Source organism: Lolium perenne, chromosome 6, assembly GCF_019359855.2.
Source record: "Lolium perenne isolate Kyuss_39 chromosome 6, Kyuss_2.0, whole genome shotgun sequence".
In the NCBI taxonomy this organism is placed as follows: Eukaryota; Viridiplantae; Streptophyta; class Magnoliopsida; order Poales; family Poaceae; genus Lolium; species Lolium perenne.
This window is the reverse complement of record NC_067249.2, coordinates 178,655,569-178,673,526: the sequence shown is the minus strand read 5'-3', so window position 1 is coordinate 178,673,526 and position 17,958 is coordinate 178,655,569. Positions and strand designations below refer to the sequence as shown.

Below are 17,958 nucleotides of genomic sequence, written 5' to 3'. Positions count from 1 at the left end.
AAATAAGGAGAGGTGATCTTATTTTATTGTGTGATATAAGTACGACGATTTGTAGTATTCGATACAATACTATACTTTCATATTTTTATCCATACTCCTAACCACTCTTAACCCCTCTTTATCTCTTTTTTACGCATCCGTCTCTTCTGTAGTGTGCAATGTAGTGAATTCCAACAATGTTAGTCATCTTTGCTTAAAACAATTAGCAACACTTTTATGTAAGTACGTTAATAATAATAGTTTTGTTGATATTAAACCAACTCCGGAAAGTGCAACAATCTTAAACAATAACACAAAATGCAAAATTCAATAAAAAAATATAGATCGCCTCTCTTTTCTACTCCCTCCGGTCTCTTTTAATTGACTCGGATTTAGTACAAATTGGTACTAAATTTGAGTCAATTAAAAAAGAACGGAGGGAGTATACACTCTATGCATTTTTATAAGTATTATATAGAAACTATATTGACACTCTAGATTTTCTGCAATGCATACAACAATTTATTATATATCGTTTATATATAAACCCTCTCGTAAGTGGCTATTAAACATTTCTCTGCAAACACACAAGATTCATATGTATGTGCTTCCCTCCATTACATTTTCCTTCAAGAGAAGTGGACACCAAGCAATAATAAGCAGCCTCGTCGCTTCAGTCGCACCGGTTTCATCTCTTAGAAACATTCCAATGCTCCATCTGGAAGTGATGCATTTAGCAACCTTTAATCAAGGTAGTTTACATCTTGAGATTAGGCTCTAGACCTTCATTTGCCATTTCTCATAACACCTTCTCTGCTCTATACAAATAAATAAATAATTTAATTTAGATACATCAATGGATAGTGTGCAAAAGAAGGACCACATAGAATTATTTGTCTATTAGTAAATTCCAAATTATAATAAGATCAAGCCGTGTAGGATAAAGTTCATCGTGCTAGAAAATATTGACTCATGGTAGATGGAATTGCAATATCCTTGCAACATTTCCATACTTGCATTTCTCCTGCTTTGCAACATGGCGTAGGAGGTATATGTTTGAATGTGAGAAAGGACTCCATATTTTTTATTTGCTCCGTCAAGTATACTGCCTGCCAAAGATCTCCCATCCGAGCTCACCTAGAGAAAAGACCAGTGATTAGACAACCTCAAAACAACGAATAATCATGAGAAAGTTTATGCAAGTGCAAGACTACATGCAATGCTCCTATTAGCTCTACCTCCGCCACCGAGCGCCGTCATCTGACTCTTATATTCTTTTGAGATGTGTACTCGCCCCAATGTGTCTAATAGAATTACAAGAATGCTTAGTGGAAAGGATTATGCTTACTTTATGGAATTAATTTTCTGATTCAAAAATTGCTCGTGCACTTTCCTTGAATATTTTTGGATCTCGAATGTTATATGAAAAAGATATTCCTGTATTCACAGAATAATATTCAATCATAAAAGCTCGCTTACATTCGGTGATAAGATGAATCTGATCTCCTTAAAATAAACATGCGTATTAATACATGTATTTAGAGAAGAAAGACCGGTCTCTAGAAATCACATGGTCCAAACAAAATGAATTAGGAAATGAAGGAATGGAAAACAATTATGCTTTAGGTTACCAAAAGCTTTGCTAGCCATTATCCTGAATAATTCTTTAAGCTTGTTCACAACAAGGGACATGCACGGTCTTGCAGGTTCTCCAAAACGTCCATCCCATCCCTTGCACACATGATATTACTGAACAACAAACGCAGATAAAAAATTAGAGAGAAATATAGAGAAATCAAAAAACCTAATACAGATAAAGTATTGATTGGCACGCAGTAGGGGAAAGATAAAATTGACAGTTCAAACTGAGAGTACCATGTGGTTCAGAAAGTGATACACCATATTCTGCACAAGAAGCGAAATTAGCAAAAGTACCCTATTCTTAACTTATTACAGTGATGCAAGTGGCCATTGCTTTTATAGATAATTTTACACAAAGTGTATGGAAGTGTCCATTGTTTTTACAGGAGATCTCGTGGAATAATTCAAGAAAAACAATATTCATGCTGGTGGATGAAACAGATGCATATCAATTTCAATACAGTAACTGGAGAGGTATGCGTTGACATACCAGGAAGAACACAAGAGAGATCCCCAGGAAGAGAAGGAACAACGCTATGGCAATTGACTTCCACGGGATCCTCAAGAATTTTGGAGTGTATGTGAACCGACGATCAACATTGTCTTCATCCCTATCCTCGGTAGAAAGAACAAATAGGGAATGTTGTGTCTGGCCGCCATACTGGAGCATCAACATTGGAAATACATTCTGTGATATAGAGGTACAGAAATGACCAAAGTAATACGTTGTAAGAAGAGTTTGAAAAACATTGATGACCAAAGTAATACGGTTCATTTGGTTTTGTGATGACCAAAGTAGCACCACACACAAGTAAAAATTAATCTGAATCCTCTCAGCTTTTTCATGCAGCAAGCATAGGTAAGCAAAATAGCATCCATCTGCTCTTAAATGACTGCTCTCGAACAAGCCGTAGGACATAGTATTACGATTCTCGCAATGCTAAAAATTACAATTTCCACAACAGAATATCTGGGGCTACTATGCAAAACCATTTACCATACTGTCACTACCAACGACCCAAACTTATAGCCCAGAAGATGCTGGTGGTTCAGACAATAAATGTACTAAATATATCTGCATTTGCTCAGTAATTTATTACCATGACAAGTGGTTGAAATATCAATTAAGCTAGGCATAATGTAATACAACTACTCTTCATGATGTTTCAAACATATTACAATAACATGTTCAATATATCGTATTGATATTTATAGAAGTCAAGTAGCTTGTTCATAAAATGATAGTACAGTTTACACAAATCTTTTTAGCATAATGGCAAGCCAATTCATAAAACAACATTAAATATCTCTGTACTTGATTCAGTGTTTGGAAGATTTTCTTCTTCCAAAATACCGCCTGATACTGCCAAATTTGATGATTTATTTCTTCAGAGAATGTATTGAAGAATGAAATAACAATGCAGTGAAATGAATAGTATTGAATAGGATAAGTTAGGCAATGTGCAAAAATAAGACTAATCCTTATGGTGTCAGATGGGGATGAATCAATCTAACAACAAAAAGATAAAGACAGGGAAAGGAAAGAGGCACACCTAGGTTTGTAATGTGGGCAGCAACACTATGTAAGAAAAGAAAGAAATATTAGCTTCAGATACGAAGGGTTCACTTCCTAATCATAGAGCATCCTCCGCATTTCTGAATTTGATACTTTTGTTACTCTGATTTGTATATATATGAAGGTACGTCATATATACGTGTCAAATTACATATCAGATGGACCCTTTGTGAGCAAAAAGTTACAGAATATAAGGACCTTTTTTATTTCCATAGACACCTTAAAATCGAATCTACCCATCAATTTTTTTTTTTGTAAATCTCAATAGATACATTACATAACAAAACTACAGCTTATCCAAAAAAGTACTTGTAGAATTTCGTTCCAGAAGAATTTGTCTATGGCGTCATTTGCTCTGTTGTTTGCACCAGATAAAGTATATTATCTAGAGTACAGCTTAGCACAAAACATTAAAAAAAACTATGACATGAAGTTGAAACAAGAATACCTGGACGTGGAGGGTTGAAGTGGGGCTGGTTACTTGCTGCTTGCTGTGAACGTGATGTCCACCTCCACCAACAATTGCCTCATCGACTTTCCCTTTTACAACACAGTTGGGCGCTCGTTGCCGGCGATCCCCAAGGGCCCGAAATCCTTTGTATTTCCCCATACCCGCAATCAATTTGAGAGGGAGCTCAATCCTATGGAGAATTTTTCAAAGGATTACAGGAGCACTACTGAACAAAGAAAATCAGATGAATCCGAGAGTCTGCACTTACCATTGAAAGCTGATGAGTAATTTGTTCGAAATCAATAGATTGGATATCCTCAATTAATCCCGGTGGCAAGGCTACCACCATATCCTCCTCCTTGCCTTCCGCGGTGAGCTCCACAATGATGGAATGCGGACGCCGTGGATTAGGTCATCGATGAGCGGTGCATCTAGGCGAGGAGGGAGGGAGGCGGAGGGGCGCCGGGAGCCCAGGTCACCAAGAGGCAACATGGCGGCGGTTAGAGGTGACCTGCGGCGTGACGGACTAACGAGGACGCCTAGCCCCATGCGCTCCGGATGGCGAGTACCAACACCGGGCGGAGGTTCTCGTCGCCGGCCTCTAGGCTTGGCCGACGCACGGGATTTAGTGGGCGCGGAGGGGATTGGGTGGGTTGGGCAGGCCGGCGGCATAATTTGGTACTGTACGACTTGTTCGCTGGCAAGTACAACGATAATTCACGTTAATGACTCTTTAATTGCATCCTTTTTTTTTTTTTTTTTTTTTTTTTTTTTTGAACGGGGATAGGTCCCGACGGACCTAAATGATGCATTAACTAAGAGCAGTGCAGTTACAGATTACAAACAGGACCTTAAAGAAAAAGAAAAAAACATCCAAGTCCTGCAAATTAACACAAAGGACCTCAGATCTAATACAAGAAACGCCATCAAGTCCAAGTCCAGCTCCTTCTCCACTTTGCTCGCTGAATCTCCGGCAACGAACAACCGCAGCGACACCGGGGACGTGACCACTTGGGTCGCTGCAGCGGGAGCTAAACGCGCCGGAAAAGAAGGACCTCCGAATCGGCATAGCCTGGAGGTTGAAGATAACCTCTTTAATTGCATCCTATTTTTATAGCATAGTCCTTCCTTGTTTACACCTTCCTTATTTACAGAGACCAAAATTAAGGAATCGGATGGAAGAAAATCGGTAGGATCAAATAATGTATATTTGGTGGGAGGGCAAAATAGTCAGTTGAAAATATGTAGGACGAAACCTCCACCGGAGGAAACAGAACCAGTTGCTCCTTTTTAGATAGTAGAGATTATCTCTTTCTTATATGATCATGCGTGCTTAATTTAGTTCCTATGTTCTATGTTGGTAGAAATAAAACTGGTACGTGGTGGTGTTTCAAGGGAAAGTGCCCGAAATCTACAAACGTTGGGATGATGTTAGCCTACAAGTGACTAGTTATGCGGGGAATCGGCAGAAAGGGTTCAAGATGAGAGAGGAGGTCGAAGAAGCTTACTCCGAGTTCTTAGCAGAATAATCAGGATACTATAAACCTCCCAAAATAGCAGGACATGCCTTTCCCCCAAGATCGAAGAATATTGGAATGCCAAAGATCGTAGGTCATGGCGAAGCAAGTAGGCTCAATGAGTTCATCATCGTCGGACTGATTATATGGATCATATATTTCATCTTCTCGTAAGCGTATGTGATTACATGTACTAAGCGTGTATGACCCTAAAACCTGAAATGGTAGATGGTAAGCTCACCAAGTAGAGGTGCGCGGTGACCATAACGGGCCATATATAACCTCCCAAACAAGCATGTTCCATCAACATAACCTAAAATCCCGATATGTTGCCTACCAATCAAAGTGGGCTCAAATGACAGCTTTCATGCAGGCTGAAATGTTGTTGGCAACCAATCGATTTTTACTCATGCAACTGGTGGGCCAAAATCCAGAAACGGGAAAAAACCATGCGAGCGTCCAAACATACCCATAGGCCATAGGTGCCAGAGCGGGGAGGCTGACATGGGATATTGCTTGTGCGTTCCGCATTGCAGGCACAAAGCCTCAAACTCTTATTTATTTCCCAATTGCCCCTCCACTTCATTCTCTCATCCACCCGCCGTCACTATATTGGTCACTAGATGGCTATTGTTTGCTATTTGTGACATACGTTGCGCACATCAGATTTCCTTTGTTTTGGATGGCATTTGCATCTCAGTACGGGAGAGTTGCCATACGCCGACAGCCAAGCGATGTGCCGACGGCCAAATGTCGGGGCCATCGGCACAGAGGCCCCCATCGACCGGCGATGAAGCTGACCGTCGGCACATCGCCTGATACACCGACATCCACCTTCAGCGCAATAACGGTCATCGGCACAACAAGGAGGTGACCAAAGGCCACCGTCGGCACAATGCCAGCTGTCGACACACCGACTGACAACCGGGCTCAGCCGTTACTTCATCATGGCGTCGTTCAGGATATGCCGACGGTTGCCCACGGCACAAACGCGGCCGTCGGCACAGCAGCTGACTCCTGGGCCCCACTCATGTTGTGCCGACGGCTACCCACGGCATAGAACCTGGCCGTTGGCACAACTTATGCACCTTTTTTATTTTTACACTTTTTTAGTACAAAGATAATTCTTACCCATATAATTGTTAATCCCAATCATTTTTATTTGTTTATTTCTTCCTCACTACTATTTTGGCGAACCCATTTGCGGAAACCTATGTATAAGGGCGGTATAGATCCCCCGGGACCCCGGTCTAGGGTTTCACCAGAAATCGAGCCTCGGAGGGTGTGAATGGCCCCGAAACTTGTGTGTGTCCACATGGCATGCACAAAGGTGGTTTGAGATGGTTTTATATCCAAGGCTACCCCCAGGTGTGGCTAGCTTCTCGGACATGGGGTTCCTACACTTAGGCAGATTCTGGATGTATAGGGGGGACTCCTGGGAGGTCAATCGGAGAGAACCTTCAGATCATACGGGATGATCCTTGTTACCACATGTACCTATGACCTAACCAAGCTCAAATGGAGTCATATGCCCACCGGGGGACCCCCGCTGGGATGTAGTTAAAGGGGTAGACCGCGCGGTCAACAGAAGTAGGGTTTCATCAGAAATCGAGCCTTGGAGGGTGTGAATGGCCCCAAAACTTGTTTGTGTCCACATGGTATGCACAAAATTGATTTGAGATGGTTTTATATCCAAGGCTACCCCCTCTCCCAGGTGTGTCTGCCTTCTTGGACATGCGGTTCCTACACTTAGGCAGATTCTGGATGTATAGGGGGAACTCCCTGGGAGGTGAACCGGAGAGAAGCTTGAGATCATATGGGATGATAATTGTTACCACATGTACCTATGACCTAACCAAGTTCAAATGGAGGCATATGCCCACTGGGGGACCCCCGCTGGGATGTAGTCGAAGGGGTAGACCGCGCGGTCAACAGAAGTAGGGTTTCTTCAGAAATCGAGCCTCAGAGGGTGTGAATGGCCCCAAAACTTGTTTGTGTCCACATGGTATGCACAAAATTGATTTGAGATGGTTTTATATCCAAGGCTACCCCCATGTGTGTCTGGCTTCTCGGACATGGGGTTCCTACACTTAGGCAGATTCTGGATGTATAGGGGAAACTCACTGGGAGGTGAACCGGAGAGAAGCTTGAGATGATATGGGATGATCCTTGTTACCACATGCACCTATTACCTAACCAAGGTCAAATGGAGGCATAAGCCCACCGGGGGACCCCCGCTGGGATGTAGTCAAAGGGGTAGACCGCGCAGAGGAGAAGAAGCTAGGGAGGGATCTTGGTGAGATGGAAGCGTGGGAGCACATGAAGCTGGTGACGCCCGGTTCGAGCGGGCCACGGCCCGCGCCTGCCAAGTACTTCAGCAAGGCCAAAGAGAACAAGTAAAAATATTGCGAGGAGTTCGCCAAGCTCCATCTAGAGGTGGAGGATCCTATGAGCGAGCCAATCAATGAGGTGGCGGGGGCGGCCAGCCGCATGGCCATCCTGCCTGCCTTGCTGGGGGTTTCAAGCCTGAGAGGAACTTCACGCAGATCAAGGCTATCCTCCCCCTCGGCAGCTATAGTACCTCCTCATGGACTACATACCGTTCTCGGGCATATGTAGATGTAAGTCATCCACATTTTCATCCTCTGTTTTGACTTTTGTTCCTGAATGGCGATGTTGATGAGACGCATTATTTCTGAAATTGTAGGCTCATCTCGAGGAGGCCTATGCAGCAGCTTATGAGGAGTATCTCGAGAAGGTTCAGGAGCATGACCTTCTGAAAGATACCTACTTCCAGTGGTCGAGCAACCAGATGGCGGTAAGTTTCAATCTCTATGGTTGGAAAACATCATAAGTCCCCTTGTTTGAACCTGACATATCTCTCTCTTTTCTTGCAGACCTTCACTCAGTTTATGATGACTGGAGTGTGAGACAAAACAGAGCCAGAGCCACCTCATTCGGGGCCGACGCCAGTGTTCCCATCGAAGGAGGAATTCTATTGCATGTACAAGCGTCAGCGTCAGTTGACCCCGGTAAGTTGCTAACTTGGCTAAGTTGCTAACTTGCTGTTACATGGCTAAGTTCCTAACTCCCTGATACGTCTCCAACGTATCTATAATTTCTTATGTTCCATGCTAGTTTTATGACAATACCTACATGTTTTATTCACACTTTATAATGTTTTTATCCATTTTATGGGACTAACCTATTAACAAGATGCCATAGTGCCAGTTCCTGTGTTTCTGCTGTTTTTGATTTCAGAAAAGTTGTTTTACAAATATTCTTGGAATTGGACGAAACAAAAGCCCACGGCCCTATTTTCCACGGAGTGTTCCAGAAGACCGAAGAGGAGTCGAGGAAGGCCAGCAGGGGGCCCTCCCCATATGGCGGCGCGGGGGGCCCCATTGCCGCGTCGAGACGTGGGGAGGGAGCCCCCTGGATCCCCCGATGATGCCCCTTCGCCTATTTATTCTTTCGTCCCCGAAAACCCTAGTACCGAGAGCCAAAATACCAGAACAGTTCCAGAGACGCCGCCGCCGTCAACCATAACTCGGGGGTTCAGAAGATCTCCTCCGGCACCCTGCCGGAGAGGGGAATCATCACCGGAGGGCTCTACATCACCATGCCCGCCTCCGGACTGATGCATAAGTAGTTCATCCTTGGACTACGGGTCCATAGCGAGTAGCTAGATGGTTGTCTTCTCCTATTGTGCCATCACGTTTAGATCTTGTGAGCTGCCTATCATGATCAAGATCATCTATTTGTAATGCTACATGTTGTGTTTGTTGGGATCCAATGAATATGGAATACTATGTCAAGTTGATTATTGATCTATCATATATATGTTGTTTATGATCTTGCATGCTCTCCGTTGCTAGTAGAGACTCTGGCCAAGTTGATACTTGTGACTCCAAGAGGGAGTATTTATGCTAGATAGTGGGTTCATGTCTCCATTGAATCTGGGGGAGTGATAGCAACCCCTAAGATTGTGGATGTGTTGTTGCCACTAGGGATAAAACATCAATGCTTTGTCTAAGGATATTTGTATTGTTTAAATTACACACAGTACTTAATGCAATTTTCTGTTGCTTGCAACTTAATACTGGAAGGGGTGCGGATGCTAACCCGAAGGTGGACTTTTTAGGCATAGATGCATGTTGGATGGCGGTCTATGTTCTTTGTCGTAATGCCCTAAGTAAATCTCATAGTAGTCATCATGATATGTATGTGCATTGTTATGCCCTCTCTATTTGTCAATTGCCCAACTGTAATTTGTTTACCCAACATGTTATTTATCTTATTGGAGAGACACCACTAGTGAACTGTGGACCCCGGTCCATTCTTTTACATCTGAAATACAACCTACTGCAATCATTGTTCTCTTTTGTTTTCTGCAAGTAAACATCATTTTCCATACCATACGTTTAATCCTTTGTTTTCAGCAAGCCGGGGAGATTGACAACCTCACTGTTAAGTTGGGGCAAAGTAGTTTGATTGTGTTGTGCAGGTTCCACGTTGCCACCGGAATCCCTGGTGTTGCGCCGCACTACACTCCTTCACCAACAACCTTCACGTGATCTTCATCTCCTACTCGTTCGATAACCTTGGTTTATTACCGAGGGAAAACTCGCTGCTATACTCATCATACCTTCCTCTTGGGGTTCCCAACGGACGTGTGCTTTACCGTCACAAGCAGCTACTTTTCTGGCGCCGTTGCCGGGGAGATCAAGACACGCTGCAAGGGGAGTCTCTCACACCCAATCTCTTTACTTTGTTTATTGTCTTGCTTTATTTTATTTTCTGTCTTGTTTGCTTTCTTTATATCAAAAACACAAAAAAATTAGTTACTTGTTTTACTTTATTTAATTCGGTTTTGCTTTATTTATTTTTGTTATTGCTAAAATGAGTACTCCTGAGAACACTAAGTTGTGTGACTTTACTAGCACAAATAATAATGATTTCATATGCACTCCTATTGCTCCACCTGCTTCTACAGCAGAATTTTATGAAATTAAACCTGCTTTACTAAATCTTGTTATGAGAGAGCAATTTTCTATTGTTAGTACTGATGATGCTGCTGCCCATCTTAATAATTTTGTTGAACTCTGTGAAATACAAAAGTATAATGATATAGATGGGGATATTATAAAACTGAAATTGTTTCCTTTCTCCTTGAGAGGAAGAGCTAAAGATTGGTTGCTATCTTTGCCTAAAAATAGTATTAGTTCATGGACTAAATGTAAAGATGCTTTCATTGGAAAATATTATCTTCCTGCTAAAATTATATCTTTGAGAAGTAGCATTATGAACTTTAAGCAATTGGATAATGAAAATGTTGCCCAAGCATGGGAGAGAATGAAATCTTTGGTAAAGAATTGCCCTACCCATGGACTAACTACTTGGATGATCATCCAAACCTTTTATGCAGGATTAAATTTTTCTTCAAGGAATCTATTGGATTCAGCTGCTGGAGGTACTTTTATGTCCATCACTTTGGGTGCTGCAACAAAGCTTCTTGATGATATGATGATCAACTACTCTGAATGGCACACTGAAAGGACTCCTCAACGTAAGAAGGTAAATTCTGCTGAAGAAACCTCTTCCTTGAGTGATAAGATTGATGTTATTATGTCTATGCTTGTTAATGATAAATCTCATGTTGATCCTAATAATGTTCCTTTAGCTTCATTGGTTGCTCAAGAAGAGCATGTTGATGTGAACTTCATTAAAAATAATAATTTCAGCAACAATGCTTATAGGAATAATTTTGGTAACAACAACTATAGGCCATATCCTTCTAATAGTGGTAATGGTTATGGTAATTCTTATGGTAATTCTTACAACAATAGTAGGAGTGTACCCTCTGATTTTTAAGTCATGCTTAAAGAATTTATTAATACTCAAACTGCTTTTAACAAATCTGTTGAGGAAAAGTTTGGTAAAATTGATGTTCTTGCTTCTAAGGTTGACAGCCTTGCTCTTGATGTTGATATTTTAAAACTGAAAGTTATGCCTAATGAAGTTAAAGATACTAAGTCATTTGCTACAGCAAATGCTATCCAAGTTCGAATTAATGACAATATTAGAATGATGGCTGAATTGCATGCTAGGTGGGAAAGAGAAGAAAACTTGCTAAACAGAATAATATAGCTAGAGTTTGGACTATTACCACCACTAGTAATGTTGATGCTTCACATGTTGCTAAACCTCCTACTATCAATGGTAAAATAATTTGTGTTGGCAATGTTTCTACTTCTACTATAAAGCGTGCAAAATTGCCTAAAACTGCTAAAACTATTTGTGATAAAAGTGCTGAAATTTTTCAAAGTGTTGGGGACAATGGTACCATTGCTTTAGATCATAATGGTTTTGATTTTGATAATTGTCATATTTCTGAAGTTATTAAGTTCTTGCAAAAACTAGCTAGAAGTCCTAATGCTAGTGCTATAAACTTGGCCTTTACAAAACATATTACAAATGCTCTCATTAAAGCTAGGGAAGAGGAATTAAAACTTGAAGCTTCTATCCCTAGGAAGTTGGAAGATGGTTGGGAGCCCATCATTAAAATGAAGGTCAATGATTTTGATTGTAATGCTTTATGTGATCTAGGTGCAAGTATTTCTGTTATGCCTAAGAAACTTTATGATATGCTTGACTTGCCACCTTTGGAATGTTGTTATTTGGATGTTAATCTTACTGATAATTCTATAAAGAAACCTTTGGGGAGAATTGACAATGTTCACATTACGGTTAACAATAACCTTGTCCCCGTTGATTTTGTTGTTTTGGATATTGAATGCAATGCATCTTGTCCTATTGTTTTGGGAAGACCCTTTCTTCGAACCGTTGGTGCTATTATTGATATGAAAGAAGGAAATATTAAATATCAATTCCCTCTTAAGAAAGGTATGGAACACTTCCCTAGAAAGAGAATGAAGATGCCTTTTGATTCTATTTGTAGAACAAATTATGATGTTGATGCTTCTTCTCTTGATGTTACTTGATTTTCACTTTCTGCGCCTAGCTGAAAGGCGTTAAAGAAAAGCGCTTATGGGAGACAACCCATTATTTTATTTCTGCAATTTTTGTTTTATATTTGAGTCAAGGTGCTTGTTACTACTGTAGCAATACCTTTGTATCTTTATTTTATTGCATTGTTGTGCCAAATAAAGTCTTTGATAGAAAGTTGATACTAGATTTGGATTTCTACGCAGAAACAGATTTTTTGCTGTCACTGTTTTGAGCTTTTCTCTCTGCAAAAAAATCGTAAAATCATGAAAAAAATTCATGAGTAATCCTCGAATATGTACGCAACTTTCATTCAACCGGAGCTTTTCCATCTGAGCATGTTAAGTGCCTCGAAAAAATTCGTCTTTACGGACTGTTCTGTTTTTGACAGATTCTGTCTTTTATTTCGTATTGCCTCTTTTACTGTGTTTGAGTAGATTTCTTTGCTCCATTAAATTTCAGTAACCTTGGGTAATGTCCAGAAGTGTTGAGAATGATTGTGTCCTCGCTGAACATGTGAATTTTTGATTATGCACTAACTCTCTAATGAGATTGCTTTGAGTTTGGTGCGAAGGAAGTTTTCAAGGATCAACAGAGGAGGATGATGTAATATGATCAAGAAGAGTGAAAAGTCTAAGCTTGGGGATGCCCCCGTGGTTCATCCCTGCATATTTCAACAAGAGTCAAGCGTCTAAGCTTGGGGATGCCCAAGGCATCCCCTTCTTCATCAAACTTATCAGGTCACCTCTAGTGAAACTATATTTTAATTCCGTCACATCTTATGTGCTTTACTTGGAGCGTCCGTGTGCTTTTATTTTCATTTTTTATTTTAGTTTTCTTAATAAATCGGATCCTAACATGCTTGTGTGGGAGAGATACACGCTCCGCTTTTTCATTTGAACACTTATGTTCTTCGTTTTACTTTTAATATTCATGGCAAAAGCTGAAAGCCGCAGCACTTATTGTTATTTGGTTGGAAACAGAAAATGCTTCATGTAGTAGTTGGTATATTGTCTTGAATAATTTGATACTTGGCAATTGTTTTGAGCTCTCAAGTAGATCATGTTTAAGCTCTTGCATCATGTAGTTTAAACCTATTAGTGGAGAACTACCGTAGAGCTTGTTGAAATTTGGTTTGCATGATTGGTCTCTCTAAGGTCTAGATATTTTCTGGTAAAAGTGATTGAGCAACAAGGAAGACAGTGTAGAGTCTTATAATTCTTGCAATATGTTCTTATGTAAGTTTTGCTGTACCGGTTTATACTTGTGTTTGCTTCAAACAACCTTGCTAGCCAAAGCCTTGTACTGAGAGGAAATGCTTCTCGTGCATCCAAAACCTTGAGCCAAAACCTATGCCATTTGTGTCCATCATAACTACCTACTATGTGGTATTTTTCTGCCATTCCAAGTAAATACTTCATGTGCTACCTTTAAACAATTCAAAACTTTATTACTACTTATTTGTGTCAATGTTTCATAGCTCATGAGGAAGTATGTGGTGTTTTATCTTTCAATCTTGTTGGGCAGACTTTCACCAATGGACTAGTGGCATATACATCCGCTTATCCAATAATTTTGCAAAAAGAGCTAGCAACGGGGTGCCCAACCCCAATTAATTAACTTTCATTAATAATTCTCTTCACATGTTTTCCCTGATTTATCAGTAAGCAACTTAATTTTGCAATAGACACTCCATGGTATGTGAAATGTTGGAAGGCACCCGAGGATTCGGTTAGCCATGGGTTGTGAAAGCAAAAGGTTGGGAGGAGTGTCATCTATAAATAGAACTAAAATACATCTGTAAACAAAAGAGAAGAGGGATGATCTACCTTGCTGGTAGAGATAACGTCCTTCATGGGAGCCGCTCTTTGAAAGTCTGTTTGACAAGGGGGTTAGAGTGCCCACTACCATTCGTTGACAACAACAAACCCTGGTTCCCTCTGCGAAGGGCCTTTCTTTTACTTTATGTTGAGTCAGTTTACATACTCCTTTCTATCTTAGAAGCAAACACTTGTGTCAACTTTGTGTGCATTGATTCTTACATGCTTGCTTATTGCACTTATTATATTACTTTGTGTTGACAATTATCCATGAGATATGCATGTTGAAGTTGAAAGCAATTGCTGAAACTTAAATCTTCCTTTGTGTTGCTTCAAAACCTTTTATTAAGAATCTATTGCTTTATGAGTTAACTCTTATGCAAGACTTTTTGATGCTTGTCTTGAAAGTACTATTCATGAAAAGTTTTTGCTATATGATTCAGTTGTTTAGTCATTATCTTTTTGTTAGCAAACTATAGACCATTGCTTTGAGTCACTTCATTCATCTCATATGCTTTACAATAGTAATGATCAAGATTTTGTTGGTAGCATGTCACTTCAGAAATTATTCTTTTTATCGTTTACCTACTCGAGGGCGAGTAGGAACTAAGCTTGGGGATGCTTGATACGTCTCCAACGTATCTATAATTTCTTATGTTCCATGCTAGTTTTATGACAATACCTACATGTTTTATTCACACTTTATAATGTTTTTATGCATTTACTGGGAATAACCTATTAACAAGATGCCACAGTGCCAGTTCCTGTTTTCTGTTGTTTTCGATTTCAGAAAAGTTGTTTTACAAATATTCTCGGAATTGGACGAAACAAAAGCCCACGGCCCTATTTTCCACGGAGTGTTCCAGAAGACCGAAGTGGAGTCGAGGAAGGACAGCAGGGGGCCCTCCCCATATGGCACCGCGGGGGGCCCCACTGCCGCGCCGAGACATGGGGAGGGAGCCCCCTGGCTCCCCCGACGCTGCCCCTTCGCCTATTTATTCCTTCGTCCCCGAAAACCCAAGTACCGAGAGCCAAAATACCAGAACAGTTCCAGATACGCCGCCGCCGTCAACCCTAACTCGGGGGGTTCAGAAGATCTCCTCCGGCACCCTGCCGGAGAGGGGAATCATCACCAGAGGGCTCTACATCACCATGCCCGCCTCCGTACTGATGCGTGAGTAGTTCATCCTTGGACTACGGGTCCATAGCAGTAGCTAGATGGTTGTCTTCTCCTATTGTGCCATCACGTTTAGATCTTGTGAGCTGCCTATCATGATCAAGATCATCTATTTGTAATGCTACATGTTGTGTTTGTTGGGATCCGATGAATATGGAATACTATGTCAAGTTGATTATTGATCTATCATATATGTGTTATTTATAATCTTGCATGCTCTCCATTGCTAGTAGAGGCTCTGGCCAAGTTGATACTTGTGACTCCAAGAGGGAGTATTTATGCTAGATAGTGGGTTCATGTCTCCATTGAATCTGGGGGAGTGACAGCAACCCCTAAGGTTGTGGATGTGCTGTTGCCACTAGGGATAAAACATCAATGTTTTGTCTAAGGATATTTGTATTGTTTACATTACGCACAGTACTTAATGCAATTGTCTGTTGCTTGCAACTTAATACTGGAAGGGGTGCGGATGCTAACCCGAAGGTGGACTTTTTAGGCATAGATGCATGCTGGATGGCGGTCTATGTTCTTTATCGTAATGCCCTAAGTAAATCTCATAGTAGTCATCATGATATGTATGTGCATTGTTATGCCCTCTCTATTTGTCAATTTCCCAACTGTAATTTGTTTACCCATGTTATTTATCTTATTGGAGAGACACCACTAGTGAACTGTGGACCCCGGTCCATTTTTTTACATATGAAATACAACCTACTGCAATCATTGTTCTCTTTTGTTTTCTGCAAGCAAACATCATTTTCCAGACCATACGTTTAATCCTTTGTTTTCAGCAAGCCGGTGAGATTGACAACCTCATTGTTTAGTTGGGGCAAAGTAGTTTGATTGTGTTGTGCAGGTTCCACGTTGGCACCGGAATCCCTGGTGTTGCGCCGCACTACACTCCTTCACCAACAACCTTCACGTGATCTTCATCTCCTACTGGTTCGATAACCTTGGTTTCTTACTGAGGAAAAACTCGCTGCTGTACTCATCATACCTTCCTCTTGGGGTTCCCAACGGACGTGTGCTTTACCGTCACAAGCACTCCCTCAAACATGTAGGGATTGGGAGAATCCGGGAACGTCTCTGGTGATGGTACACCGATGCACCCCGATCGTTGTTCTCCTGCTGCTTCTGGCGCAACTTGGCATGCTTCTAGTTCCGGTGGCTCTCATCATGATTCTACCTCCCCGAGCACCGTCGGCATACGTTTCCCTCACTTCACATCAGAAGAGCTGCGTGATTACTATCCTCCGTGTAGATCATGATAGTTGCTACATTGTACTAGCTACATGATGACACATGCTATATGTGTAGGATGATCTATGTAGGATGACTATATGTACCGTCTTGCTTGTGTGCTATATTTGTACTAAATTTGGGATATGATGATATATTTGTGTTATATCTGTGATGTATGAGCTATATGTGTGCTATTTATGTATTTTGTGCTATTTTATGTGCAATGGGTGTGCAAATGGAGCACAATCAGCAGCAAAAAAAATGTTGTGCAGTGGCTGTGCCGATGGTGTCACCGTCGGCACAGGCCCGTAGCTGTGCCAAATGGCAGGGTCTGTGCCAACGGTGAACCGTCGACACAGCCGGCCCAGTTTCGCGCGTTTTTCCAGTTTGAATGGGGACGGTTTCGCGCTGTTTTTGGGAAAAAACGATGGAACTGTGCCCATAGCTTGACGGTTGACGGCCATCGACGTTACGGCGAGCTGGGCTGTGCCGACGGTGGGACGGCCGACGGACACCGTCCAGCCGTCGGTGTACACGTGTGCCGCTGGTGACGTGCCAGTTCCCGACAAGATCTGCGCCGCCGACGGTCACCGTCGGTACAGCCTGTACCGACGGTTGTTCATACTGTGCTGACGGTGCGTGGCCGTCAGTAGACTGCGTCTCTCCCGTAGTGTCTATTTGCACGCGCGAACGTGATCAGGCAGCTGTGGAACAGAATTTCCACGGGCAAGCCAGATGAAATGGTGGAGAAAAGTCTAAAATAAATATTGAAGTTACAAGCATTAGCTAAATCAAACCTTGATCTCGGTAATCAGCACTATGAGCTGTCAAAATCCCGGTCTATTTACAGCCATAGTATCCGATCTGTGCATCGGGGACATCCTCTCCTCTCTTCCCTCGCACACGAAAATTGCAGCCTCCTCTTTTCTCTGTCTTTCTCTCCCGTTGCCTGTTCACCCAGACACCCACAAAATTAGGGACGAAAATGGAGCGCCAAGTTCCCCATTTTTGTATGGGCATGTACAATGGTTATATTTTAGGGATGCCATGTAGGATAATTGATGACATGGAGGAGAGGGAAATAAAAAAGAGGTTTGTCTTCTCTTAGCTAAGAGGTCATCTCTTAGCAACAATCTCTCTCACCACATATTTAGAGATGTCTCATTACTAAAGATAAGACTAAAAAATGACCCATTATATATCATGTTTTGTTGTTATATCTAGACTACGTGGCGGAGTTAAGATAAGACGGTCTTATCAACCATTGTTCATGCCCTAAGGAAATACAAAAATGAAATAAAAATATGAAAAGTGAAACAAAATTCCGTGGAAGGAAGATGGAAACGGAATTCTTTTATTGGAAACGGAACGAAAATGGAAATATAATAGCATTTTCCGGTGGAACAAACGTCGGAAACGGAAATTCCGTTTCCGCCTAATATGAAATTTTGTTTTAGGGTTTGATGTGTATGGTCCAATCCAACAACCCCAATAGCTGACCTTGCAAGTTGAATCGTCAAAGTCGTCGCATCCCAAAACAGACGTGG

General features: G+C 41.5%; 1 long non-coding RNA gene across 10 annotated transcripts; it reads right to left on the bottom strand.

Annotated features, from left to right (window-relative positions):
- Nucleotides 1–488: 488 nt before the first annotated feature.
- Nucleotides 489–4,286, bottom strand: LOC127306810 (uncharacterized). 10 transcript variants are annotated; one of them, XR_007854887.2, is made up of 5 exons: nt 3,916–4,286; nt 2,111–3,837; nt 1,611–1,728; nt 993–1,116; nt 489–797 (listed from the first exon to the last, which is right to left on the bottom strand). It is a non-coding gene; the product is annotated as an uncharacterized lncRNA (long non-coding RNA). The 10 variants fall into 10 exon arrangements; XR_007854888.2 differs by lacking the exon at nt 489–797 and adding an exon at nt 1,328–1,416 and having other exon boundaries at nt 808–1,116; XR_007854879.2 differs by having other exon boundaries at nt 993–1,728.
- Nucleotides 4,287–17,958: the final 13,672 nt, after the last annotated feature.